General features: G+C 44.4%; 1 protein-coding gene across 1 annotated transcript in view; it reads right to left on the bottom strand.

Moving 5' to 3' along the window:
• UBASH3B (ubiquitin associated and SH3 domain containing B) overlaps positions 1-27,429 on the bottom strand; it is a 134,720-nt gene that overhangs the window by 70,820 nt on the left and 36,471 nt on the right. The gene's annotated exons all lie outside the window — the stretch shown is intronic.

Raw genomic sequence — 27,429 nt, forward strand, 5'->3', positions numbered from 1 at the left:
TTTATTTCCACGCCTTTGCACATGCTGGGCTATCTTCCTGGAACACTGCTTTCCCATCTTCACACATTGCTTTCTTCATCATACGTTTCTATATCCGAACTGAGCACTTCTCTCAGACATAGTGCAGTTAGGATTGCTCCTACTGGGAATTCTTAAGATATGCCTGGGCTCTCGTCATACTGTGTTTACAATTTAAACCCGAAAGAAGACAGGACAATGCCTTTTGCCTCTTCCAATCTCCAGCATCTTCCATACATTAGCTACTCAATAAATGCTTCATAATTGTAGTAGTGAAACCTAAGTCTTTGTGAGTCAGGTTTATAGAATATGCTCCCTTTCCCAGCTAGAATTTCTTTTATTTCTTAACTAGATTATGGCTTATTTAGTGTGTCCTTGTGATAAGTTGCTCTTGTTAGAGAAAAGTTATATCAACTTTCTGTCACCCACATGTTGGTGAGTTATCCCTGCAAATTTTGCTGTTTCTCTATTATATGCATACAAATTCAAATGAAGTAGGCTAGTGTCCTAAAAATAAGATTTAAATAGATTTCAAGGGCAAATACACAAAGGGGGAATGAATGCTATTGAATATTATCCAAGATTGCTTGAATGCCCTTTTCTTAACCCCCTAAGTGCGAATAATTGAAGGTTGTCAAAACATTTGGAGTAACTGTGACCTTCCTAGGTTTGATGAATAAGAAGGTGCAGAAAAAACATTGGCTTTCAAAAAGGGTAAAAGTTCAGCCCTGAATGGCTTAAGGAAACACAAAATGAGTTTATATAAAGCTTGCTAGGAAACGGGAAATCAGAAAAAAAAAACCTGTGATAAGGAAAGCCATAAAGAGAATCGCTGACCCAGAAACGACAGATCTAAAAATGCAGAGAGCAACTTTTTGACACTGATGCAGGATCATTTCTCTTAGGGCTTTTCCTTCTTTCCCTCTGTCTCTGTATTTCTCTCTCTCTCTCTCTCTCTCTCTCTCTCTCTCTCTCTCTCTTTTAGGCCAGAGTGCTAAAAACAGTGAAACTTGAACTCATCATAATTCTGTATGACAAGCATGCCTGATGAGAGGGAATAATGATTATTCACTCTACTGGAATTGTTTTAATGGAACCTTCTTGATGAAAGTGGTATCTTAAAATACTCATTCAGTGATGAGGAGTTATTTCAAGATGTGAATCAAGGCAGTAGTTGCAGTGGGGTTTGCACGTGAGACACACGTCATCTTCAGGCTGTGCAGCTGTGCAGGGTGAAATGCACACAACGGCACCACTGGCTTTCTCAACAGCTGGTGCCCACCCCAGCCGTGCATTGGAGGCCACTAGTTAATCTATGAACAATGGGTTAGGGCACAGTGGAATAGCCCAGAGCCAGCCCAGAGCCTTCTCCCTTCTCCCTTCTGCTTATCATCTCATCTGCCCTGCTGGACTACTGGTCCCTTGATCAGTCAGAGTTAAGTTTACTCTTTCTCTTTCTCTTTACGTGTAACAGTCCACAGGCTGCCTGTTGAGCACCGGGCCACCAGCCCTCTTTCTGTGCTCATGAAAATCATAAGCTTTTGGAGAGCATATTTCAAGAAGTACCCCATTAAATTTTAACTGCCCAATTAATCTGTCCCTTTTCTTGTGATTCATTCAAGATTCAAGGTTCAGATTCTTGTGATTCATTCAAGATTCAAGATTTGCCTCTTATAAGATAGCTCATCCAATTCTTCCAAGCAGCAGAACTTCTTTGGAGTTCATTCCATGCTATTTATACCTTTATTGTCACAAACTCATTATCATTACTAAAACAATCTGTTCACACACCTGTGGGTGCCTGCAAGTCAAGCACTCTGAAGCTATTATTCAACAGATGTTTGTCAAATGAACGTATGAATGAATGCAGATCTGAATGGAGGAAGTAAATTTTGTCTGTTGACATGTCTTAAGAATAAAAAAAAAAACCAAGCATGTTGAATAGCAGGAATTGAAATTGGAAACTTGGATTTGGGCTGAGCTGTGGTGCAACACATTGAATCCATATAAACAGGCCGAGTGGATGGCTGGGATTTGTTTCCTCCAGTGACTTATCACCCTTGTTGATGTTAAGACTCCCCTTTCCAAAGTCAATAAGCTCCTCCAGTCACTGTTAGACATCTTTTCCTGTGTGTGCTTATTAAACTGGGCACCGGGGAGGACCAGAAATAATGGCGCTTAAAGAAAGCACTTTGCGTTTGTGATCACTGAGATTAAAATTTAATCGGGGTTTGAGATGGAGTGGGTGGGAAGCTGTTAAGGTTAGTGTTCTGATGCAAAGGAGAAACATTGCTTCTGTTGTGTATGAAGTCATGCACTTGCTCACTCTGTCCCCCACCCCACCTCTCCCATATCCATGGGCCTGCATTTTTTTTCAAAGATTTATTTAGTTATATTGGAAAGTCAGATACACAGAGAAGAGGAGAGAGAGAGAGAGAGAGAGAGAGAGAGAGAGAGAGAGAGAGAGAAAGATAGAGATAGAGAGAGGAAAGTTTTCTGTACGCTGATTCACTCCCCAAGTGGTGCAATGGCCGGAGTTGCACCAATTCAAAGCAGGAGCCAGGAACTGCTTCTAGGTTTCCCACGCAGGAGCAGGATCCCCAGTCTTTGGGCTGTCCTCGACTGCTTTCCCCAGCCACAAGCAGGGAGCTCGATGGGAAGCAGTGCCCACATGGGATCCTGGTGCATGCAAGGCAAGGACTTTAGCCACTAGGCTACCAGGCTGGGCTCCCTGCATTTCTATTTAGCATAAGGTTTTTGAAGAGAGGAAGACCAATTACAGAGCATTATACGTGGGAGACGTTTGCTCTGAGGGTCCCCAAGGTCTTCACAGCCTTTCTGTTTGATGTTCTGTAGGTGTGGTGATGGGTGTATCATAATGCATCAGCCATCTCTATAATCGCTAAGAGAGACGACAACATTTCACCAGTGTGAGGGAGGGTGGGATTCTGCTACTATTTGAACTGAAAGAGCCATTTTGGGCAACTACGATTTAAACAATAGCTCAGTTTTTTGGATCTTTCAGCTTGATGTCTACAGCATGCAGTCCAGAACATGGTCAGTCTCTTGGAATGAACATAGGGAATTTCAGAAGAAGCCTTTTATGATAATGATGTTGGCACACACAAAGGCTCCACCCTCAAGCTAAGACTATGTGAAACAAGCTTGTTAGCTTATGTAACTGTGGCTGCCTGGGGATGGAGAAATGGATGTTCTCACATCCGTTATAAGCACATAGAACTCACAGGTGAACAGCAGGGCTTTTACAAGTTGTATTTTACAAGTTTCAGGAAATAACCACAGGGGATCGTAAGCTGTCCTTAAGAAAACAGGAGAAAATCCAGCTGGAACAAAATCCTTGTTTCCATTAGGAAATAGATCCGTAAGATACAAAATACACAGGGTCTGGGCAAAAGTATTAAGGGAAGCCCACCTAACTAACACCTAAATGTTTGACAGTCATAAAACAAGTAAAACAACTGGCAGAGGAAATATATCCTAGTTACTACCTTGACCAATATACCTTCGTAGCAGCATTTCTTGGCATTCTGTACCGGAACATGAGTTTGGGAAGAGTCAGCAGTTGGCAGTGCCTGGTCCCTCTTTCTGAGGTGTGCCCCCATCTGCTTTATACTCTAGTCTAACTTTTTGGGGGGCGGATCATGAGGGACCTCACCCACAACTGTGAGAAGACCTTGGGAGAAGACTGAAGTTCTGTCCACATTCCCATCAACAGCTGCTCCTTGGTGATCCTCAGGGCTGAGCTGATACAAGGAGCTGGAGATGGAGAAGAGATGCAGATGCAAGTCCCTATCATTCAGGGATTTGGGTTCTGAATATTCAGAGCATGGTGTGTGTGTGTGTGTGTGTGTGTGTGTGTGTTGTGTGCACACACATATTGTGTGCTTGTGGGGTGTGGATGCGTGGGGTTGGGGGAAGGGTGTAGCAGTAAGGTGTATGGGGAGGCAAAACTCAAGGGAAGCAAATCTCCCTGGACCTAAGAGCTCTTCACACTGTACTAAAGGGTATGGCTGTGGGCGATCAACATGGAGAGCTCTCATCTAGAGGCAGGGCTGGGTACAAACACCTCCTAAGTGAGAATGCCAAGAGAGGACAAAGTAAAATGTAACAGTAGTAGTAAAATCTACACATCAGCTATGAGTGACTTGGGAGCCTTCTGTCAGATGTAGTGATCATGGTCAGGGTGGAAGAGGACAGACGTGGACAGAGGTGACTGAGAACTCAGGAATTTGCAGTACGCTGGGCTGGAAAGATGAGCTCTGCTGTGTGGTGATGTGAGGCAGGGGTGTTGGCAACATGTTGTATAACAGCTCTCTGCCAGAGGGCTTGGATTAGGGTTGGCGTCTCGGGGGAGCCTGGCCTCAAGCATAGACAGACTAGAGATGTGAGTGACAAGTACCACAGTTGGCACTGGAGTTCGTCTAGCTGAGGAGGAAGCAGCTTTCACAGATCAGACAGGGATGAGATATGCTGGCTGACACTCTACAGGCCCTTGAACAAATATGCTGCATCCCTTTCAGGTGTCCTCTAAGATAACCGTAGACTGCAGTCGATGCCTGTGGGGCCCCGGTGGCTCTAACTCCATCCTTCCGTCTACACCCTGCCTGGAAGGATTTTTCTTGCAGGGGACTAGAGGAGCGAGCTGGACCCTATCTTTTTAAACCATTTATTCTGGAATGTTTCAAATGTACACAAGAAGTATAGATTTTAGTCTAACAAATCTTGTATTCATCCCTTAGCTTTAATAATTACAATTATACATATTCTGCCAAACTGTATACCTAGTCCATCACTTTTATTCCAGAATATTTTAAAGCAAATCCCGGATGTCATATCATCTCACCCCAAAGCACTTATAAAGATTGTTTTTCTTCCTAGAATATTCTAAATCACCTGAACATCACTGTGTATTTCAGATAAGGACTGTTTTTTCTTTGACATGGTCACCTGCCATTATCACATCTAACATGTTCAGTCATTCCTCAATGTCACTGAATATCAACTCCACATTTACTTTTCCCTAACGGTCTCAAAAATGTCTTGTAAGAGTTAGTTTGTTTGCATCACGTTTAAACAAGGTCCTGGCCTGATTCTTGCAGGATGGAGTGCCCTTGCGTGTGGTTCAGGTACCAGAATCTCTCATGTATCTAATTCTCAAAAAGAATAGAGCCAGATGGTCAAAAGTGTTCAGCTTCTCGGAGTTCCGGCTCGCGACGACCATGTGGCTCCTGCTCCCTGTGAGTAGCTCACGCTGCAGTCCAGCACAGACACACAGTCCAGAGCTGCCCAGGATGTACAGGATGTAGGTCACTGAGCCACAGTAGACTCGCAATGAAAGTGGCGCCTGAGCTTTCTGCTACTGTCTTCACTTTTCACGATTTGATCTTTCTCAACATAGGTCAGGCACCAGCTGTGTGGGCTGATAGAGTTGACGGTACGGACTGTAGACCGAGTGTACGGTCTTTCCAGTCTGACAGGGTAGCCTTGAGCAAGCATTTTCATTCCTGATGTTTCAGGGTGTGACCCAGCCATTCCCCAAGCCTCCCAGCTCTGAGATTTGATGATGCTAAGCCTGGGAGTTGACAAATGACTAACATTGGGGGTTATAAAAATGCCCCTCTTCCTGCACTAATTATAAACTCTTTATGGGGAACTGCTGCACCTTAGGTTGCCATCACCAGATTCTACCACAGTGTGGGGCACACAGTGATCAGTTAACATTGCTGGATGAAGTATCCAACCAATCAACCAACACTTGAACACACCCACAAGGAGGAAGATCCTGTGCTAGCTAGTGATCATAAATTTCTCTTCCTGGAGAGGCAAGTTCCCCAATTATAAGAGGTGTGGTTATGATCTTAACAGTGCAGACTTCAGATATAAATATTGGGAGCCTGGCATGGTGACCTAGCGGCTAAAGTCCTCTCCTTGAACGCACCGGGATCCCATAAGGGCACCAGTTCTAATCCCTGTGGCTCCACTTTCCATTCAGCTCCCTGCTTGTGGCCTGGGAAAGCAGTCAAGGATGGCCCAAAGCCTTGGGACTCTACTTGTGTGGGAGACCTGGAGGAAGGTCCTGACTCCTGCTTCGGATCAGTGCAGCACTGGGCGTTGCAGTCATTTGGGGAGTGAATCATCAGATGGAAGAACTTCTTCTCTGTCTCTCCTCCTCTCTGTATATCTGACTTTGCAATAAAAATAAATAAATCTTTAAAAAAAGATGTAAATATTGGGCTGGTAGCATCAACCTATGAGTTTCTTTTGTTTGTTTGTTGTTTTAATACTTATTTTATCTATGCAATAAGGAGACATAAAGATAGAGAGCCTCCATTTGTTGGTTTTCACTCTCCAAATGCCCACAACAGCCAGGACTGAGCCATGCCAAAACCAGGAGCTAGAAGCTATATCTGGTTTCCCACATGAGTGGCAAGGGATCCAGGTACTTGAGCTACTAGGTATGCATTAGCAAGAAGCTGGAACGGGAAGTGGAAATGGGGCTTGAACTCCAGGCACTCTGATATACAATGCAGACATCTTAACCTCTGGCCAACACACTACGCTTCTGAGTATTTTGCTCCTCTAACCAAACTCTGACCATTGACGATACTTAATTTCTAATCACCCAGCTACCTTAAGAGCCACACTGTAAGCAATGTTCCTAGCAGAAGAGAAAAAGAGGACTGTGCCAATTTGCAAAGCAGATCCCAGTGAACACGCAAAGCCTTGTTCAGGGAGAAACTCTTGGCTTGCTCCTTAATGGACTCAATGATTCTGCATCTTCCTGGGGACGCAGTGCAGACCCACTGAGGCTGGCAGTTACACAGTTCTGCCTCCATATCAGCTAAAGCTGCAGGGATGGAGAAGGCCCCCATCTAGGTGACTTTGCTTTAAATACAAGCTGGGAGGCTTCAGGATGAGACATGTGTCACTGATCCTATCTGATTCTGTGGGGAGGGTGAAACGACCATTCTCCCCGGGTTGCTGGGTGGGAAAAAGATTCTTTCAATTCACAAGCCCACATCTGCAAGAAGATGGCTTTATGTTCTTTCTAGAAGCCAGGATCTAAACACAGTCCCAGGAAGCTTCCCAATACAATAGATCCCAAATCACTTTCAAACACGAGCCAGACGTGCTGTGGTGTCCACACATTCACATCAACCATTGCTTTTCTCCGCATGTCACGACTAACTCTCTACCTTGGAACAAGCAGTCCCTGAAGTAGATGTCACTACTGGAGTAATTTTAGAACTGAAAGCAGCAAGTTGAACCCATCCTCCACACCCTTCCCCCACACCTCAGACAACTTCCTTCCTTTGAGCCTGCCCAGCGCCCTTAGAGAACGTAGGCAATTCTCCACAGTGAGAGAAGACACCGGTGGTTAGGTGTCTAGAATTTGTCAATTCTAGCTCATTACAGCCAGTGCTGGCTCACTGCTGTGTTGCAGCTTGGCGTATTTACACTTCTATGGGGGGCACAGCACATGTGGTGGGGGAAAAAAAATAAGGAACTTTGCAACAGATACCAAGGGACATGTGTGCTGCAGGAGGCTCCGGCACGATGCGGCTTAAAATCAGATGCACATGGCCCTGGCAGAGATGGGGCTGCCAATTTAGGCTCAGAAGTTTGTAGAGGAAAAGCTGTAGGGGAGAAAAAAAGCCAATGACTTGTTAACAATTAGCAGGCTAACTTCTCCTTAATTCTTGCGACCAGTGAACAAGAGGGACGTACAGGAATATTTCAAAACATTCATGGAAATTGAAGTTGAGAACCAATTTTATTTTTGGCGCAGAAGTATTATGAAATGCATGCATTTCAAGTGTCTTTCAAATGTTCATGGGAAAGGCATATTACGAAAAAACCGTGAGTGGATTTCAAAACTTTTTGCACCAGAATACACATCCTTGCATTTCCTTTTTTCTTGTAAGATTTATTTATTTTCACTGAAAGCCAGATCCACAGAGAGGAGGAGAGACAGAAAAACTCCATCTGCTGGCTCACTCCCCAGGTAGCCACAACGGCTAGAACTCAGCAATCCAAAGCCAGGAGCCAGGAGTTTCCTCCAGGTCTTGCACATGGGTGCAGGGTCCCAAGACTTTGGGCCATCCCCCACTGCTTTCCCAGGCCACAAGCAGGGAGTTGGATGGAAAGTGGAGCAGCTGGGACACAAATAGGTGTTCATATGAGATGCTGATGCTACAGGTGCAAGATTATTCTACCATTCCATGGCCCCGCTCCCTTTCCCTTGATTTCATTCTGGAAGGAATAAGGGGATTTGTGATAAATTCCTAAGGGGACAGGTTGAATTCCAGAGAGTATATTGTTATACTTGGTGCCTACTCCAGAACAATCCATATTTACTTATGAAAGAGGGTATATGGTGATTCTGATATTCATATTTGCTCCAATCTATTCAAAAACATCCTGAAAGTGCATCGAGAAAATTGGTGAGAGTGTTTTCCAGTAGAAGAGCAGAGAGGGTAGAAAAAAATGGATTAGAAACTTTTCCTATTGATTTGCTTCTTATTTTCCTAAAATTTGAATTTATTTAGTTGCAAAGTAGATGAGCAAAGAAAGAGGGAGAGCAAGAAACTGCTGTCTGCTGATTCAAATGCCTGCAGTGGCTGGGATAGGTCTGAGCTGAAGAAACTGGGAACCAGAAGCTTAGTGCAGGCCTCCCGGGGGAGCGGCAGCGGCTAGGTACTCGGGCACAACACTAGCTGCATCGCTACTGCCTCCCAGCATGTTCACTTTCAGGAAGCTGGAATTAAAAGTAGCAACTGGGTGTCAAATCCAGATATTCTAATGTGGGGTGTGGGTAGCTTATTCCAGATCTTAACCAGTAAGCTAAATGCTCACTCCTCATTTGGCTTTTTATTGAATAGTAAAATTCAATGCAAAGACATCCTTCTGAGCCCTACATTTTCTTTGGAGCAGGTGACATTTTGGGAAGGCAGAGTACAGCACCATGGTTTTGCATCTTTAGAAAAAGATTTATTTGCTTTTATTTGAAAGTCAGATATATAGAGAAGAGGAGAGACAGAGACGAAGATCTTCCATCTGATGATTCACTCCCCAAATGGCCGCAATGGCTGGGCTGAACCAATCTGAAGTCAGGAGCCCAGAGCCTCTTTCACATCTCTCACATGAGTGCAGGGTCCTAAGTCTTGTCCTCGGCTGCTTTCTCAGGCCACAAGCAGGGAGCTGGATGGGAAGCAGGGCCACCGGGACAAGAATCTGCCCCATATGGGATCCTGGCATGTGCAAGGCAAGAGCTTTAGTCACTAGGCTACACTCTGGGCCTGGTCTTGCATATTTTAAAGAAGAGTTCTACAGAGGGGGTTATGCAATCCCAGTGTCCCCACAAAATATTTAAAGGACCGTTCTCAAGGTTTGCATGAATGTCATATGAAGAACCAACACTAAGCTCTCTAAAACCTTGCCTGGTGGCCTCAGTAGGTGTGAACCGTCTCTTTATTGGTGCTTAGCCTACAATAAGGGTGAGAGACTCAAGTCATCAGGATCATTTGTCTCCATTAAAAAAAAAATTACTGGGTTCCTCACAGCAACCAGAGTGATCATTTTAAAATACAGGGGTAGGTGTTCAAGGCAGCAGTTAAGACAGTACAGGGACAGTTGCAGCCCATATCAGAATGCCTAAGTTTGGGTCTTGGTTCTGCTCTTGACTGCTACTTCCTGCTAAAGTGTGTACACCCTAGATGCAGCAGAGGCTGAGGGAGGCTCAATTCACTGAGTCTCCTCACACGCTTGCTGGGCTGTTGCCAGCATTTGGGAAGTGAAATAGGATCAAATTGCTGCTTTCCTTTCTCTGGCTGTCTGTATTTGTTTCTCCCCATTTCTTTGTTTTTTGAAGAAAAAAAAATCCAGACTTGACCATGTTGCTCAAGTGCCCCCAAGAGTCCTCTCTAGTACTTAGCTCAAGTCCCAACCACTGACATCCCGACGTCCCTGCTCCCCACCCCACTCTGCTTTTCCTGTACTGCATTCTCCACTCTCCACCACTTCTTGTACATGCTCTCACCTCTCCCTGGAATATTTTTCACTTTTCTTTCTTCTGTTGGATTCTTGCTAACACTTTGGGGTCAAATGCCATCCCTTCTTCCATGGAGCCAGCTCAGGACGAGCTCAGCCTCTGGAGCCTACTGTCTTATTTTCACAGCACCCTAAGTGCTGTTGCAGGACAGACGTGCAGCCACCTGTTTCACAACTGTCTACCATGAACTCCCCACAAGGTGGGGCCCCAGCTGTTGCTGCTCTAGTGATATGTGCCAGACAGTACTGACAGCTGGCATTTATGCAGCCCTCTCTGGGTACCTGCATTCCACACATTAACTCATCTTCAATAAAGGCTTAGGACCTGGATGCTAGTGTTAACATGATCTTGTGGAGTAGTGTAATGAGACACAGTGATATGAATTGCACAGATTCATGGATGCCAGAGTCCCAATTTGTGTGCAGCTAGTCTGCCTCCTGATTCCCATGCTGTGTCCACTATGGAATAATGGCTATAAGTAAACAAATCAAACCATTAGAAATCAACCACCATCACCTCCATCCCAAGCCCAAGAGCCCCTACGGGAACCTATGCTGAGAGGAGCACTAACATGAGCACCTGTGTTCCATCCCCAGGAGCTGCCAGGACACAAGACTGGCTAGAGCTGAAGAACCCTGCTTGCTTTTCACATGTTAACAGTTTAGCAACCAGAAGCACTAGAAAATCCACACAGAGTTTCCAAGAGCCTTCTTCAGGACCACCCTGCCTCCTTCCTAGTTGAAATTTGAGCATTTGAGGCTTCTTCCCGATGACCTAGTTCCAAAACACAGTGCATATGGAGAGAGGGAAGATTTACCACTAATGCTGCATGCCGTGCCCAGGGTTTCTGCTCTGCGCTCTTCAAAACCCTTTTTGGAATGAGGCTGACATCTGCTTGGGCTGCATGGTTGGTCTGCAGTCCTTTCTGGGCCCACATAGTCATGGCTGCAGCTCCTCTGACAGAGGTAACTGACACAGAGGCCCATTTGACATTCTTCCCAGGGCTCTGTCCTCTCATTGTGTTCTCCAAGCCTGTTCACGGTTGCTCTCTGGAAAAACCAGGGTTGAACCGGGCTTTGGCTGGTGAGCAATTAGAGAAGAAATCAATACCCCCAGGGTAATGGAGAGATGGAGAAATGGATCTCCAAGGAGACCGCGGTGGGAAGAGAATTGGATTTGCAGACAAAAACCTTAGGTTTGAGACTTGGCTGTGCCATTCATTCACTTGGAGACGTGGCATGTGCTGTTTTCCATATTTGAGTTACATCTGCAAAGGAAGTTGATGGCTTCCCCATGTGTGGCAAGGAACAATGAAAAAGCATATACAAAAAGACTTTATAATCCAAAAAGTGGTTCCCAAGGCTGATTAATTATCAAAATTACCAGGGATTTAAAAAAATTATAGATTTCCAGATCTTTCTTAATCCCACTGAATTAAAATCTCCAATGGAAGGGTTCAGAAATATATATTTTCAGACTTTCTGGGTGTTTCTAAAGCAGAGTCACAATTCTAAAGCATGGCACAAAGGCGAGTATTACTACAAATCTGTGGTGAAAGGATTGAGGATTAGGCTTCAAGGCAGCCTCCTCCAGCTGTCTGGCCAAGGTCTGGGAACTCATCATGGATGCCCAGAATAGAAACCCAATTCTCCACCAAGTCAGCACCTAGATGCTGTGTACTTGAAGAGTATAGCTCTTCAAGGATGCACAGATGGTTTTTCTGTCACCAAACATTCTCCTAGAGAAAGAACAATCTCAAATAACATTTGTCATCTCTCAGAACCTGGCAGAAGCAAGAGAACTAGACGAAAAGTGCTGTAACTTAGAAATGGTCTCCTGGAAGACTGGCATGGTGGTGTAATGAGTAAAGACACTACCTGTAGTGCCAGCATCCCATATGAGTGCCAGCAAGAGTCCAGGGTACTTCACTTCTGGTCCAGTTCCATGCTCATGTGCTTGGAAAACTGGCAGAAGATGGCCCAAGACCTTGGGTCCCTGCACCCTAGTGAGAGACCTGGAAGAAGCTCTAGGCTCCTGTTTTGTACCAGCCCAGCTCTGGCCATTGCAGCCATTTTGTGGAGTGACCCAGAAGATGGAAAATCTCTCTCTCTCTCATATTCTCTCTGTAGCTATGTCTTTCAAACAAGTAATAACATTTTCTTAAAGGCCTTCTGGACACTGAGGATGCCCACTTGTGACTTTAAGTCCTAGCCAAAACTAATACGCAATCAATCTTACTGCTCTTATGCTCCCTGGGAGACAACATGTTATGGATCAGATATTCCCTGCCATCCATATGAGAGACCTAGATTGAGTTCCAAGTCCTAGCAGTGTAGGGAGTGATTCAGTAGATGGAAAATCTCTCTGTCTCTTGGCCTTTCAAATTAAATGAATATATATATATATTATATTTTTAAATATATAATATATATATTATATATTTTATATATTTATATATAATATATATTTATATAAAAATATATTATATATATTTATATATAAAAATATATATTATATATTTATAATATATAAATATATATATATATATATATTTAAGGAAGTGGACTCTGTCAGCCACAAGTAGTCATCAAAGGCTTTAGAGCAATCCTGGGGTTTCCAAGGTGCCGGCAGAACAAGAAGGACACTTACAATAGCTGGGGAGAGGGCAAAATACTCAAATGAAACCTCTGTGAGGTCAGGAAGACAGAGGATGTGGCCTACATGCCAGGATTGACAGAGCCATCCACTAGGAGCAGGTTGCAGCTTTTGTTGTCCTCTTCTGCGAAACATGGACACACCTTGTAATGCTACAGGGATCTTTCCAAGAGTCACCCAGATGCAAAGGGATGCAGGATACTGGGAAAGATGATGCAAACACAACACACAATGCAGTTGTGTCCTTCCACAGTGTGATGACTTCTTCAGAGAGTTACTGAGTCTGTGCAACTGGTTCACCATCAAGGAAGGTCATTCTCTTAATTCCCAGGGTAAGGAAGTTTCCATCTCTTGAGAGATGTTCCCAAAGAAGGGACTAGCAGCAACAGATGAAGAGCATAGTAAGATCTGCTACTGAGCTCTAACATTTCAGAGGTTAGGGCAGGTGACTTGGAAAAGAAAAGGGTTAAGAGCCAGCAAACCCACTGGGGGTAAAATAAAAAGAGATCCTGGAAGACTCTTTAAAACCACTACATAACAAATGTAGCTCCCACCTCCCACCCACACACCACTGGAAATAACTTTAAATAATGCATCTGAGAGTGTCTGCAGGGCAGGCAGTCTGAGTTAAGGGCTTTTAAAGAGATGATATTCCAAACAAGGATCCTTTTGGGGAAATCATATTCAGAATTGTTGAACCCTCAGCCAAGTTCACCCTGACAAATATCTTTAGGCAAGCTTGCAGCTGGAGCTGAAATCATGGCCCAGTAAATATCTTATGGAAAAGCAATTTATAGCAAAAAAAAGTCTAGTGATCCTCCAGCCACCATACTCCTATTCCCAACCCCAGTAATCTTCAGGAAGGGACTTATTTTTTTTTTCTAACTGAACAAAATTTTGTAAAGAACTTGGCTGGTTATTCCACAGCTGTTGTTGAAACTGACCTGGAATAATTTGTCCTTTTAAAAGATACTGATTAAACATCTCGCTTGTGCCAGTTGCTGTTCTAACCTTGAGAATATAGCAATGGACAAAACATTCAAGGATCTTTGTCCTTGTGCAGTTCACACTCTAGAGGAAGAGACAGAGAACAAAATGCATGTGCCTTACAAGAAGTGCTTTGGAAAAGAACAAAAGAGGGAAGGAAGAATAAAGCAGAAGAGGATCTTCCAAGTTTACACACACAGAGAAATTAGATAAGGCAAATAATGAATCAGGGAGGGAGTGGCCATGAGTGTATCTCTGTCTTCCTGATGTAGGGACCAGCTGGTACAGATGACCTGAGGCAGTGGCAGCATACTCAGTGTATTCAAGTGGCAAGGAGTAGATCGTGGGGCTTCAGTGTGATCAGAAACAGAGAGGGTAATAGGAAGTAAGAATCAGAGAGGTGGTAAGGGAGCCACACTCGAAGGATTTAAGTTTTCCTTTGTGATGGGAAAATATTGGGGCACTTGGAGTAGTGGAATGTATCAGTCTGCCTTATGTTTTGAAAGGCTCACCGCCTATTTTGATGGGATTTACTCTATGAAAGTATAATCATGGAGGCCTACTTGGGGAATGACAAAATCCCTTGGGAGGAAGTGTATTTAAGGTGAACATTTGATGCTCTTTAAGAGCTGTTAAATAAAGTCTGAAGAACAAGAGCAAAGACTGAGCTGTGATGTAACCGCACATGCTGTTAGTATATGGAGGATACTGAAGACCTGAGGGCTGAATGGGAATCTCATGGGATTGACTTCAGATGGAGAAGAGAGGGGGTTCTTGGCTTCTGCCTGGGGCCCTCGAGTTTTTAAAGGTGAGGAGTTGAGGACCTGCAAAGAAAGCAGAGCAGAAGCAGCTGTGGAGGCAGAAAATAAAACAAGAGAAAAGAAGCTCCTGAAAATGTAGTGTTTCATGCTTCACTCCCCAGTGGGGTGATGTTAAAGTGGCGGAATCTTTAACATAGGGGATTTAACAGAAGGTGGTAAAGCCATTGAGAGTACCACTCTCAGAAGGTCAATCTCATGGGATCCCAGGTAATTCCAATGAGAGTGTGTAGTTATCAAAGAGCAAACCTGGTCATTGACTCTCTAGCATCTAGTCTTGCCATGGGATTTCTGCAGATGCTCCTTCCATTGTGACATAGTCTGCCATAAGCTCCTTACTGGAGGAGGAATGGATCTTCGACCCTAAGCCTCCCAGGCTGTAAGGTAGATGAACCTTTCTTCTGTGGAGATTACAGCACTTCAGGTATTTTGTTACAGAGAACAGATGACCACACTGAGTGAAGAGGGATTGCTTACAGCAAATGCTGCTGATGCAGGATGGAGTTGACCATTGGTTGCGTCAATGACCTTGACATGATCAGTCTGGGTGGGATGTGTGGCAAAAGCCTGGCTGGAACAAACTCAAGAGAATAGAGGAGGATGGGAAACAAAATTACCCAGTGTAGACAGCTCTTTAAGAAGGATTTGATTGTAAAATAGCTTGTAGTAATGCTTTAGGTTTGGAATGAAGAATCAAAATTGAAAGTCTTTCAAACTACTATGCCTGAAAGCTACTACCGTCAAGAGGCAGCTCCTTGAGTTGTACCATGAAACAGGTGCCTAGTTCTGAGGCACCCATGGTGCAAACTAAAGGTTATTCCTCTCTTGGAGGCTTATTTTAACGAGGAGAAAGGAAAACAAGGAGAGAGCAAGGAAAGAATGGTGCAGGAGAAAATGCAAGATCTTTAGAGGATTTCAGGTCATATTAAGTTTCATAAGCCATTTCTATCTCATCACAAATGTGATAATGTAAGTTCCAAATTCCTATAGACTCCTGAAAGTTGCCCAGGCAAATTTAGCACATGCATGGAATTTGGTATATAAACCAATTCCCTGATGAGAAAATTGAAGCTCAGACAGCAGAATTGAATTCCTGGCTCTCTTGATAATTAGCTGCATGGACTGGGCAAGTTATTTAATCCCAGTATCTTAATTAATCCATTTAAACACACGATGCGTAGCAACTAGCACTTAGGATTGTCCTAAGTATTAAGATAACTGTTCTTAGACATGTAGAACAAGTGTGTGATACATGGCAAATATTGTTATTTTTTCATTTTTATTGCTCAAGTCATTCAGACTGAAGTCAAAAGGAGACAGTTCTATCTTGAACCTCTCTGCACAGAATACACATGACCTGGGTGTTGGCTTTTCATCTCGGCCTCTTTTCTTTCCCTTGGTTGGCTCCAATCAAAAATGTGATCTTGATTATATGTTATTATTATCACTGTGAAAAGGATTAAGATTGAAGGTCTGTTTTATGCTCTGTTAGTTAGCTTTTACAGATGTCATCAAACTTACTCCTTACACAATTCTGTCAGGCAAGTTGACTGCCACACTTTACAGATCAGAAAGCAGGCATTCAAAGGTTTAAAAACCTGCCCAAATTCATAGGGCTGGAGAGAGCAGAGCTGGGATTCAAACTTAAGTGTCAGACTGCACAGACTTCCGCAAATCTACCCAGCACTAAATATTGGTGGCTTGCACTGCCTTGGTGATCTCAGTGAACATGAAGATCCAGGGTTTTTTGCCAGGTGGTTTTGGCAGAAAAGTTATATTTGAATTACTTGAAACATCTTCTTTTCTAGGTAGGTTTCAAACTTGGGTGAGAAATCTACTTGCAGTTGAGTTCATTCTCACCAGGCACATGCTAACCCAGTGTCATAAGGTCTGGGCTGTTGGAAGATAATAGGGGAAGATGACAGGAAGTCATTTGCTGATGGTTGACCACCCTCCTCCCCACCACCTCCTCAGCTGTGACTTCTCACAGTTGCAGAACTCCCTCCAACAGTCACAGCAGTTCCTGGAGAACGAGAAGCTTAGGGTCAACCAGAAGGCACCTGTGGTGGTGTCGTCACAGGAGTGCAGCAGTGGAAAAACACCCTCTCCTCTGGGCTGCACTCAGAGTCTGGAGACACTGATGATAGCCACCACCTCTCCAGCCTCCCCCAAGGACAACTGTCATTGCCTTTGATGTCAGCAATGTGTCTCCCTCTGTTGACCTGAAGCCACAGGCACGCCTACAGCATGTGGTAGACCACAGGTTCCAAATACGTGGGTGTGGCAAGGACACCCCATTCCCCACTCTACCTTGTACCAGGAAAGCTCATGTTGCTGCTGATGGTGGCTTTACCTTGTGGGGCTATAGGGCAGGATTGCTTTCCTGGAGTCCATTGAGGATGTAGCAGTGCTTGGGCTAGGCAAGGAGAACTTACAAGGTTGGCTTCAGGTGGGAGAGGAAGAGAAACTCCTCCCATCTGCTAGCTTTGCTCTCTGATGTTAAGACTCTGGGAAAGCTGGTGATAACCTGAGTTTTTTTCTGGGGCTGAGAAGATGGGGATTTTTGCTACACGGAGGCAGCAATGATCCTAATGGAGCCACCACAAGAGTGGGCTGCTCTTAAGGGGAACTTTTTACTTAAGTTCTGTGTTAAGTTGTGTTCAGCTTGTTGCACTGCAGTTTTGAGGGGAGTGATAGAGCTGATCTGGGACAGGGCTTGGGCAGAAGGGAAGAAGGCAGACAAGGGCACAGAAGACAAGATTCTATAATGTGCAGTCATATATTTGGAGGAAAAGGGAGGTGTTTTCTCCTCTCTCTCTGTCTAGCAAACCTTCCTGGGGCTCCTCCTCTTCAATCTGGCGTGTTGCCCAAGACCTGCCAATGGAATTAGATCCATCAGGCAGGAGTTTTAGCCAAGTGGACAGTATTGTGGTTATCTGCCTGTCAGTGGAGAGAGTCCACATCTCTGATAAAACAAAACAAAACAAGACAAGACAAAACAAAACAAACCAAACCTCCTCCTGGGAGCATGTGTTCAAGAAACCACTTGAGATGCCTTCATTTATATTGAGGCCCAAGTCCTAGCTCTGCCTCCAATTCCAGCTTGCTGTTCTTGTATACCCTAGGAGGTGGCCAGCAATGGCTCAAGTACTTGGGTCTCTGCTACCCATGGCAGGGGGACCTGGATCTAGACTCCTGACTTGGCCCAGCCTTGGTGTTATGTGAACTTGGTAAGTCAACCAATGGATATAAGATCTGTCCTCTCTCTGCATTTTTTTTCCCCCAAACAATCAAATTAGAAACAACAACAACAACAAAAAAACCCCAAAACTTCCATAGGGAACAGTTCAGACAGAACACTCTGAGTTAAGCTCCTGGGGGCGGGGTAAACTGTCCTCAGAAGAAAGGACACCTTGATGGCCCACACAGTAGAGAGGATAACAGCTCCCATGTGTAGGGTGAGGGGTGGGTCACAGGTCCTACGTGGTCCTAGGATTCCTCTTTTCTATGGATGCTTACCAGTCTCTACACAGCTTTCCTGCTTCTGCACAAGACCAGTGCAGCAGACTTAGGCAGTTCCTGGCCAGGTCCCCACTGCCTTTCCAGGCAATGCTGATATGCAGTACAGGAACAGTAGCGGCAAGGAAGGGAAGCAGTTACATGTTTTCTGCCTTTGGAGTGCATTCAAAAGAGAGAGATTTTGCCTCAAATTTGAGGCATTGAAATCATGATCCCAGCTCCAGTATTGGTGGAGGGGTAGGTGAAGTTGGCTCTGTCAGCAAGTGTTGCCCAGGCAGGACCCACTGTGGAGGCTGCAGAACTCCGTTTCTGTGGTTTGCAGAGCCTGGCAGTGGCTTGGGAGCCATATGTTGTGTGCTGAGACTCAGGCATAAACTTCTGCTGGATGTTTGGATTTGGGTTTTAATTATTCCCTGTTTTGAGAGAGAAAAAAGAGGGGTGTGTATCTCTGTGTGTGCTTTGAAGGGGATGGGGTAGGTGTAGGCATTACTGTGGACTTTCTGACTCATATCCAGCAATTTCATTAGTGTATTTTGCATGATAGATTGGGTACATGGCCCTAAGAGGCGATAGCTCCGATGAAACTACACCAGTCACCATGGATCCAGTGACTCAGATGCTTTCCGGATGGTTTCTGCAGAAGCATCCTTTTCAAGAAAAGTTTATTTTTCACTTAAAAGGCAGAGAGCCTGAGAGGCATGCACAGAAAGAAAGAGCGAGAAGGAGCCCTTCCATCTTCATTCACTCCATAAATGCCTGCAATAGCTGGGCCTAAGCCGGGCTGATGCCCAAAGCCGAAAAACCCAGGGCAGGAATTCCGTAAGGGTGGTAGAAACCCAAAGTAGCTGAGCCATCTTCTGCTGCCTCTCATGCTGTGTATTAGCAGGAAGCAGGAATCAGGAGTGGCGCTGGGACCCAGGCACTCTGATGTAGATGTGGGTGTCCCATTGGGCCAAAAGCATCTCACCCTCAAAGATAAAGTCTTGACAAACATTGCTGGCTATGGTACTAAAGAGGCAACCTTCTCCCCTGGATGGCCAGGACCAAGGTCCTATCCACACTGGGGTCCCATCTGCAACTTCCCATCAACAAGAACAAAAATATCAGAGGGTTACATTAGTGCCAAGCGCTCTGTAAGCATTTTACATATATCTCACTCAGTCATCCGTGATGTGGTACTATTGTGCCCACTGCGTTGATGAGCCTAGAGGAAGGTAGATAAGGTAGATAATTTGTATGTATTTATGCAATCTGAGTGGAGCCCAGCTGCCTGGTGCCTCTTTCTAATCTCCCTCCTCTGTCTTGCCACTGTCCGCTGGCATTGCTTCACTCATGAGCAAGGGTGGAGGAGGCTGCACATTTGTCAAGTGTGCAGGTTTCATCCTCAGCACTACCAATACCGCAGCTTTGCTGATAGTGAAACTGAGGGACGTAACACAGCAGTTAAAAACAGGCAGGCTTCCTGACCAGTGCCGACTTCATGTCTGCATCACACAGCCTCTGGACCACTTCCAAGAGCAAGGGACCTGCTTCTTAGCTGCTTCAGATTTAAGATCAAGGCAGAAGAGGATGATCGGGAAGTTTTCTTAAATATCCTGTGATAGATTTAGTCGGGCGGGGGGATGTTGGAAAAAAAGCTTTCATCAAAGGGCCTTCTGTTGGTAGCCACTTCAGGAAGTCAGGCTTAGGTTTCATGTGAAGCACTTCCTAATCACCAAATACATCCAGCAAGAGACAGAACTGCCTGGTCGGGAAGTGAGCTCCCTGACAATGCAGGAGTTCAAATGAGATCTGGATGACACGTGGAGACATCACTGCAGGGAGCAATTGTGGTTTGAGCTGTCTGGCATCCAGACAACCTTTTGAAATGTTTTCTTAATTGACAATGATTATGGGCTACAGAGCAATGTTTCAATACATGTATGCAGTGGGCACTGGTAGAATCAATGTGATCCACACATTCCTCTTTTTGACACTACTTCATGTTTAAAATGCTGCAGCTCCTGTCTTCTGTGTGTTCATAATACATAACAAGGTTAGCATGAACTCTAGTCACCCCAATATTGAAACACTAGGAACTTCTTTAATCTAACTCTGCTTTGCTTACTTAGGGGAAACTCCAACAAGGGTGCAGGAGAGAGTGTGTGTGGTGGTTGGGGAGGGCACTTAGGAAGTTGGTGGAGCTGATGCTCCTGGAAGATGATGCTCAGACACGGGACCTAGATGTAGTCAATTAACTGACTCATTAAGAATGTGAAACTTTACAGGTATTACCAAAACTGCAGAGGTAGGAAAAAGTTTCAGCATTAATGTTCTGGGGTTCCTGCCTGCTCCAAGACCTGGATGACACAAGCTCCTGGTCAGTTCTGCAGGCTTCCAAAAATTCTTCTCTGTGTGTTAGAAAAGGTGGCTTTTGACCTGAGGGAGAAGCATCTGATGGATGGCTGGATCAGCTCACCATATTGGCCATGCATCTGAATTATTGGCAGTGCTCAGTAAAAATACAGATCCCTAAGTATTGGCACAGTGGCTTGCCAAGCTAATTATCTGCCTACAGTACAGCATCCAATATGGGCACAAGTTCGACTCCTGGCTGCTCCACTTCCAATCCAACTCCCTGCTTACAGCCTGGGAAAGTAGCGGAGGGTGGCTCAAGTCCTTGGACCCTGCACTGGTGTGGAAGACCTGAAAGAAGCTCCTGGCTTCATACCGGTTCAGCTCTGGCCATTGTGGCAATCTGGAGAGTGAAACAGCAGATGCAAGATCTTTCTCTATTCTATCTGTCCTTCTCTATTTATAAAGCTGCTTTTCAGATATGAATGAATAGATTATTGTAAGAAGTTCAGGTTCCCAAATTCCCCAGAACTTTCTGGGTCAGAATATTCAGGGGATAACCCTTGCATGTATGTATTCTTAACTTTCCCCTATTCTGCAAAGAATTCTAAAGGAAATTGGAATAAGTAAGTTATGAACTTGTCAAAATAATACTTGGAAAGATTTACCAAAAATATGGGCACAGTTCTCAGAAAAAAGCAGATGTCCACACTTCCTAATGTTTGCTACTAAAAAAGCTTATCTCCTGGGTGCAATCAAATGCAGTCTTCAGATGCTGAAGCTGTGACAGCCAGAGCACTTTCTTAGGACATTCACTTGCAAAGGCTTTTGGTCTTTCGGACCTATGGCCACAATGGATAAATACTCCAAAGCCAGCCCACTGTGTTCTGGTGTTACATGTGTGCCATGCCAAGGCCTCTTTTCATCATGTGGTACTTCTCTACACCTTCTCTGTGCCTTCAGGAAAACCTTGTCCCTATTTTGGGCCTCAACTTTCCTGCTGGAAAACAAGGAGCACTGGGGCCCACACAGTGGCTAATCCTCTGACTATGGTGGCCGGGATGCCATATGGTTGTCAATTTGTATCCTGGATGCTCCTTTCAGCTCCCTGCTTGTGGTCTGGGAAAGCAGTGGAAGTTGGCCCAAAGCCTTGGGATCCTGCATCCACATGGGAGGCCTGAAAGAAGCTCCTGGCTCCTGGCTTCAGATTGGCTGTGCATGAGATGTGTGGGCCTTTTACACTTCAGGGTTTTCTTTTTTTTTTTTTTTTTTTTTTGACACAAGTAGGAAGAGACCTGTGAAGTCCATGGTGTCTTCCCTCTTGTCTTCCAGCACCCAAATGCTTCTCTTCAGGGCTGTCTGGGCAATGTCTAGGGCAGGAAATTCCATAGTCTCCCTTGGCAGACTTCCTTATGCTTTACAAGTCTGCAGAATACACGGAAAAGAGGAGTTGGAGCCAAAGAGACCATAACTGTGCCAATCAATCACTCAGGGACAGGATGAGTGGATGCAAGACAGTCATGTCCATTTGAGCCCCTGCTGTGTGATCCGATCCCATCCCATGTCCAAGGCCATGCTGGGTGTGTCTGCTCAGGTAGCACATAGGAAGGTGAACTGACTTCTACCTCTTCACTCTGGAATTTCAGATTGGCCACCACCCTGTAGAGGACGTGGAGGACAGTTTGGCCATCTGGTTTCTGTAAAACCTGCATCCGTGTAGTGCACATAAATTTATCTTCCAGCGCCTGCAAATGTACACAGCTGAATTCTACTGCTGGCTTTGGCACTTGCTCCTGGTATCTGAGAAGAACAGATTCAATTAAAAAGGAAGTAACAGATGCTGCAAATCATTCCCTCATTTTCAGAGTTTTTTTTTCTTCAAATGTCCTGAATTACTTGATGATGAACAGCAATGCAGCAAAAAAAAAAAAAAAGCTGGCATGACAACTTCAGCTTGGCTTGAAACCAAGGGGAAGCTGTGGGTTCCCCTTTCTAGGTGGTCTTTATGTCCTGGCACATTCTTTTGTCTGCTTTAGAAATTTTTGTTTAAAAACCTTGGCTGGGGGCAGAGGGGTGGACAAAATGAAGTCTGGGAGCTCATCTTAGTCTTAAAAGCTTCTGCTTTTCCTAACTTAATTCTCGCAGTGTCCTTGTGTAGAGGGTGTGGTGGACAGCCAAAGCTAGACTGGTGTTTCCATTTTAGAGATGGTAAACTGAAGTCCCAATCAGTTCTATTAGGAAACCTGGGTTCTTTCCCCATATCTATCTGTCTGCAGAGCCAGGTAGCCCCGAGGTCAAAGCCAGGCTGCTGCGCCTAGAAGCCTGTGTGCATGCCGATAGACATAAGGATTCCTGGAACGTGACCTCAAGGAGCACTTAGGGTGAAGACAGCAGCCTTCATGGCCTCCCGCTCAGACCTGCATACCCATTGCCCATCTCGGCCTGTGCTCAGCTCCAGTCTGCCTGAACCGCACAGCCTCCTGAGAACTCAGGGGCGATCTCTCTGTCTTTGGTAATGTGTAAGGAGAAAACAATTACATTTTAGCAAAAAGAAAAAAAAATCATGCCAGAGGGGGTGACTGGTACAGTAGTTGAACCACTGTTTGGAATTCCCTTATTGGAATGCATGGGTTCAAGTCCCAGCTCAGCTCCAGAATCCAAGAATTTGGGTCTCTGCATGGGAAGACCTGGATTGAGTTTCAAGCTCCTGGCTTCAAGCTAGCCTAGTTCTAGCTATTGCTGGTATTTGGGAATGGGACCAGCAGATGGGACATCTCCGTCTGCCTCTCAAGTACATGAATATGTTTTGTAATGTATTAAAAAGAAACCCATGACCAAAAATGATTTTTAAATCCCAGGTAATTGAGGATGAGTGAATGAATAAACAAGCTAATGAATAAGCACACAAACCAAAACGAGCTTAGAGTCACAATTTCTGAGACTTTGTGATAATCTCTTTTAGGTCTCTAGGATGAAGAGATGAGTGGGGACCCAAGTTTCCTATCTGCAGAAGCCTTGAACTATTTCATTCCACCAAAGATGTCAGGAGTGCTTCATGAGATATGCCTGCTGATGATGGCCCTTATTCAGAGTTAACCAGCAGCCGCTGCTTTTCATTCTTTTAAATAAGTGAATCAAAGCAGCAGGACACACACTGCATCTCTAATCAGCCCACCACCCACACATATTCTAACCCTTCTGACTTAGTCAAATTAACACCCACTTAGCACGCTATACCCTCAGATGCCTTCCATATGGACTGATCTGGAGGTGACAAAATCCCTGTTTCTCCACAACCTTCAGTCCTGAAATGTCATCATCAGCTTCCCTGTAGAACTCATACTGTGGCGGCCCTCTCTGCTGCCTCTTTTATAAAGTAAGCACAAAGATGAGCAGAGAAAGGTAGGTTGAAGGAATTTTAAGTCTCTAACAGCACAGTGTGAAAGAGTTCACCATGTTTATGATGGCTGGGTCTTGAACAGTCTTGGGGTCGCTCCCTGCATTAAGGAGAAGTGATGGGATATGTCTCTGTATTAAATACTACCTACATGTCTGACACCAGGCTAGAGTCACTGCACACGTTTCTTATTCCATTCTCTCAATAGATAGGGCAGGATTTTTAAAAATTCATTTTATTTGTTTGTATGGCAGAGTGACAGAGGTGTGAGATCTTTCATCTGCTGGTCCACTCCCTAGTTGGCTATAGCAGCCAGAGCTGGACCCGGTCAAAGCCAGGAACCAGAGATTTCACCCAGGCATCCCTCATGGATGGCAGAGGCCCGAGTACTTGAGCTGTATTCAGTTATTTTTTTTTCCAGGAACGCTAGCAGGCAGTTATCTTGAAAGTGGGTCAGCTAGGACTTGAACCAGTGATTAAATATGGGATGCTAGCTTTGCAGGTGGTCTCTTAACCCATTGCCCTACAATGGCCAGTCACAACAGAAGGATTTGGTCACACTCAGTGGACAAACAAAACAAAACAAAACAAAACAAAACAAAACAAAACAAAACAAAACACCACCTGAAGCCCTGAATGGAAATTTGTCCCATATGACGCAGTTTCTGAAAGATGGAGCCAAGACTCACACCAACATAAAACTTCAGAGACATCTGATGTGAATGGTATTATCTGGGGGAAGAGTGAATGAATAATTAAGTTACCAAAACTGAAAGAGAAGTTCAAAACGATATGGTAAAACTCCCTGGAGAGCAACCACAATGTCATTTCTAAGTTCCCTTCCCCTTCCATCCTTCTTCCATAGGATGCCAAAGATGAGAAGAATCTTATAAATACTCTTGCTTGCTTTCTTTTGAAACTAGAAAACCATCACCAAAAAGTAAATGCATGGGACAGTATCAGAATCAGCACCAAGCTGTAATAGTTTTGGCACAGTGCATCTCTATTAGTGTTATGGCAGGGAGAGAGATGGGCAGAGAGGAACTCTGTCATTTTAGCCATGCATCATATGATGTTATACCCAAGAATGGCTATTTACCACTACTGAGAAGGAGACAAAGAGCTTTTATTGCAGTCTGACTTGTTGAATACTTACTCATTCAACAAATATGTATTTATCAGACTTTGTGCTTAGTAATGATGAAAATGATAAAGATAAGCTGTCAAGGACTTCACAGTTCAGCAAAAAGAGATTCATTCGAAGAATTCTCTTTTATCATACTAAGAACTGAAAAAAAAACATACAGACAAGGGACTGAGGCGGCCCAGAAGAAGAGGCAAATATGCTTCCTTGCTAAGGGTGTCTGGCAAGTCTGAGAAGAAAAAATGAAGGAGGGCACAAAGCACAAAAAGCACAAGCTGGAAATAGCCGAGGGTTTAAGCTCTCACACTGGAGCGCCAGTTCAAGTCCTAGGTACTCTACTTCCCAACTAGCTTCCCTTTTATGCACCTGCAAAAGCACTGGGAGATAATGCTAGTACTTGGGCCTTTGCCACCAACATGGCGGATCCAAATGAGACCCTGGGCTTTGCCTTCAGCTTGGTCCAGCCGCAGTTGTTGTAGGCATTTAAAATGAACCAGTAGTTTGCAGATCTCTGTCACTCTGTTTCCCCCCTCTCGCTGACATTTTGCCTTTCAAACATATACGTACATCTTTTTAAAAAATGTTTACAACTTCTGGGGCTGGCACAGTGGTACAGCACACTAAATTTTCACCTGCAGCACCTTTATCCCATATGGGTACCAGTTCATATCCCAGTTGCTTCATTTCTAATCCAGCTCCCTGCTTAGCACCTGGGAAAGCAGCAGGGCATGGCTCAAGTCCTTGGGCCCCCACATCCATATGAGAGACCTGGGAGATCCAGAAAAAATTCCTGGCTCCTAGCTTCAGACTGGCCCTGCTCTGGCCGTAGCAGCCATCTGGGGAGTGAACCAGTGGATGGAAGATTCTCTCTCTCTTTCTCTCTCTCCTCCTCTGTAACTCTGGCTTTCAAGTAAAACAGATAAATCACAAAAAATTTTCTAACTCCCAAATAGAGGCAGGAGTAAAATATTGGAGGAGCCTGCAGAGTAGGGTTATATAGCTCTTCTTTTGGGATAGGGAGAAGAAGAGTATCGTGTGTCTGATGAATCACAAGAAGGTGGGTAGACAAATCGTGCCTTGATACTTGGGTTTTAAAGACTAATGTATTTTGAAACTAGGAGCTAGCATGGCAAGGTGGACCCCATGGATTTGCTAACATTTGTTCTTTTCCATTAAGAATTTAAATTTTAAATCCCTACTAGTCATGATCATTGTAGGTTCACTAAAGAAGGATGATTTCATATCAAAATGGTAGGAAGGGTTTGATCTCAGAATAAAAAGCTCCTTTTCTCAAGGAAGATCATCTGGCACCTGTTGCCCAAAGTTCTTCTTTGCTCTACTGATTTCACTTTGGACTCAGTGATGATGTTAAAGTATTTAGGCCCAAAGTCATGAGTGAAGAATACAGCCCATCAGCCCAGGCAGATTTATACAAACTACTTTCTTTTACCTGGAATGATACAATCTACCGCTTGCTATGTGCACCGATGAGAGAAGCAATGGGAATGTGTCACTGTTGATTTTACAATCCTTCTTGTTATATGAAGCGAACTGCACTTGGCATTTCTCAGCAAGAGCTTTTATAACCATTTATCCACACAGCTCCTCTGGAAACACTCCATTCCTTTTAAGATTCTAGTACTAGGAGGGTGACAAGCCTCAAACTCATTCTGTAGGCTGTCCTTGAGCTTTCTCTGAGGGCCTATTCTATATAGGGTACTGGAGCAAAATACAGAATGTACACTCTAGCCTAACAACACAGGTCTTTAGCGATCAAAACATCTCTTCGGACTTTTCTGGAAGGAAATAACCCACAGCCAGCCAGAGATTAACAAGACCTTTGAGTGCTCCGATTATGAAAGCCTTGAAAAGTGTATGTTAAAGAAGAGGGCTCTCAGATCTGCTTTTTCAACTGCTTATATGGAAATGGATTCTTCCAAATAGCCTACATTTTACTTAATTTTAAATTTTATTTTCATTCTATTTTAAAAAAGACAGAGATCTGTCTGTTAGTCTGCCTCTCAAATGCCTACAACAGCTTGGGTTGGGCCAGGCTGAATCTAGGAGCCCAAACTCAAAATGTACAACTCATATGGGTGATAGGAACCTGAGTACTTGAGCCATCATCCACTGCTTTCCAAGATGCACATAGCAGGATGCTGGATTAGAAGCTGGGACTCAGATAAGGCACTCTGATACGAGATGAGGGCATCTCAAATGATGTCTTAACCATTGTACCAAACATGTACTCTGAAGTCGCATGCCTTAGATATGAGTCTAGAGGTTACATTAATACCTAGGGATTTGGAAAAATACCTAAGCTATGGTTTTCTATTCTTTTTTTTCACATTTTGACCCATTGGGAATAGCCACTAGGAATTAGGGAGATGGAGATCTAGACTCCCTCAGTCACCAGATGTATGTCCTAGAGCTTCCCTGTGTCTCCTGGAGAGTGACACCACTCCAGGGACCACAGGGGGTCACA

The sequence above is a fragment of the Ochotona curzoniae genome, unplaced genomic scaffold (assembly GCF_017591425.1).
Source record: "Ochotona curzoniae isolate NIBS_2020 unplaced genomic scaffold, NIBS_Ocur_1.0 contig_2723, whole genome shotgun sequence".
Taxonomy (NCBI): domain Eukaryota; kingdom Metazoa; phylum Chordata; class Mammalia; order Lagomorpha; family Ochotonidae; genus Ochotona; species Ochotona curzoniae.